At 37.2% G+C, this 4,736-nt stretch overlaps 1 long non-coding RNA gene across 1 annotated transcript; it reads left to right on the top strand.

The window, feature by feature from the left end:
* The first annotated feature begins 1,566 nt into the window (after window positions 1-1,566).
* Window positions 1,567-4,488, top strand: LOC110769648 (uncharacterized). Its single transcript, XR_002528610.2, has 3 exons — window positions 1,567-2,093; window positions 3,313-3,743; window positions 4,171-4,488. It is a non-coding gene; the product is annotated as an uncharacterized LOC110769648 (long non-coding RNA).
* Window positions 4,489-4,736: the final 248 nt, after the last annotated feature.

The raw sequence follows: 4,736 nt of genomic DNA, 5'->3' as shown, positions 1-4,736 counted from the left end.
TGAAAGCTATTTAGAGGCTCAAGTAATTATTTCTGTTTACTTGGCGGTCCCAACCCAAAGCATATATATGTAGTCTGAGTTTGGTGTTGTATAACTTACTGAGAAGACTTGGGGAACTGAACCATGCATATTCCCTTTTGATGGCTAGCTCACCCTTACCCTCACCCTCATCCATACACACTAGTAGCAACATTTTACATATATGAATCAACGGTCAATAAGCTTTCCAATAACATATTTGTTCTAGATTATCAACTGTGAGCCTGTGGCAATGAAAGGGTACTAAAGGGTTTAAGCTGTATAGGCTGTATACCTATCGCCTCAAGTAAAGACTTTAAGATGTAGATTTCACGTTTACATAAACAACCAAGAGCATCTTCAGGAGACTCTCTACTCTCTCATCCCTAGCTATTTTAGGGAAAAAGAAGGAAAAACAATGCTTCAGCAGCGTCGCTACCTCTCTCGCCATTTTGGCTTGCGACATCTAGCAAGGAGGAGAGGAGAAATTCAAGGCTCACCAAATTTGAAAGCTGCCCAAGAGAGAGAGAGAAAATAAATAGCTGGAAGCTGCGCCAGAGAGAGAGAGAGAGAGAGAGAGAGAGAGAAAGAGAGAGAGAAGAAAAAGAAAGGTTCGGTGGTGGGCTACTTTTCATTTTGGGTTTTTTTAAATTTTTTTTTAATGAATTTAAAATAATAAAATATTTGAGGTTAGCTAAAATAGGGAGCATTGCTGGAGGAACCACCTTTTAAGTGATTAGCTATTTTAGCTAGAATTTGGGTAAAATTTGGAGACTCTTGGGGATGCTCTAATAGAGTATCCAAATGTCAAACTTGGCGATTGTATGCTCCCATACTGTGAATGTTGTTTCCAAAGTACATTGAGAATTGCTAAAAGCAAAATTATTTAATATTTTAAACGTATATCCGCACGGCTATACTCTCTAAATACATTCAAATATTTTAAAAGTATAGCCGCGCGGATTGATATATCTCATAAGAGAACAGTAGGGTTGTCAAGTGCAATGAGAAAACGGCAGTAATTGGGTTTAGTTCATAATTACGATGGACATTTTAGAAGGTAAATTCCTATACAAGCAATTTTATACTATGAAATTCAACAGTCTTTGATCCACAAAATGTTGGCGGACCCCTATTTTTTGTTGTTGTATTTATGGGTTTAACCCATGTTATTTGTTATAAGATCCATTTTTTTATTCTTGCCCAATGGGCTAGTAGCTTAAAATCATTAGAATAGGAGGTATTGGAAAGAATTTAAATTCTCATTCCCCAATATCGCTTATACAAACAAAATAATTGAAGAAATAACTCTAGCTCAAAGTGGTATTTTAGCCCCAAACCTTAAAATGATATGACAAAATTGTATATTTAAAGATTATAGCCGTGCGGCTATACTGGCCAAATATATTAGAATATTTTAACAGTATAGCCGTGCGGCTATACGCTTGAAATATTAATATATTCGAATATTTGAAATGTATAGCCGCGCGGCTATACTCTTTAAATATATTCGAAACAAACACAAAGCTTGCACTCGCAGAGGACGGAGGTTACAGTCGAAGTCACAGCCATTTCGCTTCTCCATAGACTCAAGCTTATATTCTAAAAAAGACCCAACCCGCCTAGACGCCCCCAGCCGCCTAGCCGCCGGCCTAGGCCGATTTTTCGTACACTGCGATTGACTAAAAGTCTGAAACCCGAAATTGAAAAAATTTAGCTGCAAATTTGAGCTTGAGATTGAGATTGGGAAGCCGAAGCAGTGAAGCAAAAGTCAAGTCCATAGAAGAAGAGATCATGAGACTCTTAATTCATCTAATTCCATTCCTCTCCCTGTTTCCTGCCTTATTCTCTTCTCTCTAGGCTCTCTCTCAAACGACATGTTCACCTCACCACACCAACGACAACTACGGCAATTCCTCCCTCTGCCAACTCCACCTTATTCTCTTCTCTCTTCGCTTGACGGCATGGCGCAGAAGAAAAAAATAAAAAAATTTCTGACTTGGTGTCTGTCTTCAGTGGAAGGAAATGATGAAGCTATCCTATCATGGAGTTTCTGTGGTCTTGCCAATAACAAGGTTCGGTTTTTAGGCCCCAATCTCAAATTCTGACTATTTATTTCTGGTTTGGTTAAGCAATAGATTGATTGGTTTGGTTCTTCTTGCTTGAAACTTGATAAATCTTTATGCATTCAATATTCATCCATTGATGGTTCTTCTTGGTTGGACTGCTTTTCATTCTTTGGATATTGCATTTCTGTTATAGATTTTGACATTTGATCATGCCCTCTTGTTTGCTGAGAGAAAAAAAGAAGAAGAAAGGTCTGTCTCCTCCTCAAGTTGCATGGGAACCCAAAACCAACCCGCCAAAGAACAGAAAAAAAAAAATTGAAATATTACACCACCTCAAGTGAAAAATCTAATTCATTTAAGCTTTTATATTTGTTCTTGTATCAGCATCTGTGTTTCTGTTTTGTGAACTCCACCTCAACTCCAAAGAAAACAAATTAAAAAAATTAGAGGGTGCATTTGCTAACGAATGGGTTGGGAATCTCTTAATTATATTTAATTTTTCAAACTAACTTCAAAAGCACCATATTAACACATGAAATATCATTTATCGAGCCTCCATTAGTGTAAAAGGACTGTGACTTCATTAGCTGAAAATGCTTTAGAAGAAGGATTGACCTCAAGTTCATTGACATCCCTTTCACTATAAAAACCAGGCTTTTAAGGTTGAGGCAATGACCCTTCAATTTTGAAGGATAGCAAAGATTATTCAGCAAACATCTCCAATTTTGAAGGATTCAAAAAGTGACAAATATTTTAATCTGATCTCTTAACAATTTGTGTCTAATAATGGCTAATATGCCATTAGAGAAACAGAGATAGAGGTGTGCATATCACTGTGCTGGTTGTAACATTTGGCTAATATGTACCTACAGGAACTATGAATATGTCTGTTTTCTAACTGTTCAGCATTCAGTCCCATATAGCATGGCTGGTCTGACAGATGTTCTATAAACTTAGCTTTCAATTCTAGCAAAATATGATGATCACACTATATATATGCTTAACAAAACCCTCCATTTTACCTATCATGCTTTGATTCTATGAGCCACATCATCTCCATTCTCCCCTTGTATATATGGATGATCGAGTACATGCTAGATAGTGATTTTGAAATGTAAATGCTCTCAATTTGTTTGTGATATATATCATCAGTTTTATTAGTTTCCTGCATCTTTTTTCCTATTCTTCATTTTAGTTATTTTATAATGCTTCTGCAATGATGCAGATCATGATGGCGAATGTCATAAGTTCGCTTTTTAAATATGGATGATCTTTCTCTCAATTAGGCTCATTGTGCCTCACTATGGAGCTATTCTGAATCACATTATACATGTGCTTCAGAGCAAACAGATCTAACAAGTGAAGAGGGAAACAGATTAGTTGTATCTTTCACAGGGAAAGTACTTGATATATTACATCACTGTCTTCCTTCAACTATAAGTTTATAACTGAACTAGATCATGCTCTAAGTGATGGCATAAGTAGGGGTGGAAGACAAGCATTGGAGTGGAGAGCATCAATTGCTAAACATTTCATTGAAGAGTGGGAATGGCAGTTGTGAATTTTGCAGTGTCTTCTTCCTTTATCTGAACGCCAGTGGCAGTGGAAGGAGGCATTCACTGTATTACGTCCCGCACCATCTAAGCTACTTAACCTGTGAGTTACAAGCCTTTTCTTCTCTGGGAATTTATATGATGATCAATTGGTTCTTGTGCATGAATTGCTGTTTGGATATTGGTTATAGATCACTGGTTTGCAAATGGTAGTTTATCCCATAAGAAAATGGTAGTTTATAACGATTATAAACTATAATGATTACCCAGGCCAAACAAAATATGATGACCTCATTATTCCAAATGATAGAAATAGATGCTGATATTTGAAGATGATAGTACATAATCAGTTAATATGAAATTGCTGACATCTTACTTTCTGAAGGTAAATATTATAGGTGTTCTTATATGTCTCAGTTGCATGCAAAGATGGCTCCACTTTTCTAGTTTCTCTAGATGTAGTCTCTTGTGCTACTGATGGTGAGGCTTCTACAATACATGATCTGGATTTTTCTTCATTGTGCTCCCAGTTAGGTCTCCTGGCTGCAGTAAGTGCTTAGAGTGTTAAGTCTATATCGAGCTCCTTGGACAGTGGATTGCTGCAGGCACCTGATGGTGACGGTGGATCAAGAGACTACGTGAGATTGATAGTGATACAGAGTCAGAAGTTGATGACATTGTTGGTAGCAGCAGTGTTTCAACAGCATTACCAGACGCCAGTGGGCAAGATGGTGCAGCTACTGAACCTTGGGATGATTCTTCAAAATCTGACGTTGCGGAGCTTGACACTTCAGTTTTCCTTTCTTTTGATTGGAAAAAAAAAAAGAACCGTATGAGAAAGCTGCACAGCGGTATTGTAGTTCTGTCTGGTTTCAAAATTCATTCAAATGGACAATTACTTGATCACTTCATCAGTTGACTTCTATTGTTATCTTCTTCCGGTGTTCTGTATGAATGTTTGCTATACATTCTGGCATATTTACTTTAAATTCTAAGGTGGGACTCACATTGCTAAGTCAATTTTTCGAATTGTATGACCAACTAAGATTCATACTCGGGGATCTTCCACTAGAAAGAAAGCGTCATTGTATGACTG

The sequence above is a fragment of the Prunus avium genome, chromosome 5, assembly GCF_965620075.1.
Source record: "Prunus avium chromosome 5, drPruAviu1.hap1.1, whole genome shotgun sequence".
NCBI classification, from domain to species: Eukaryota; Viridiplantae; Streptophyta; class Magnoliopsida; order Rosales; family Rosaceae; genus Prunus; species Prunus avium.
Note: the sequence above shows the minus strand (reverse complement) of the source record. Positions and strands in the feature narration are given on the sequence as shown.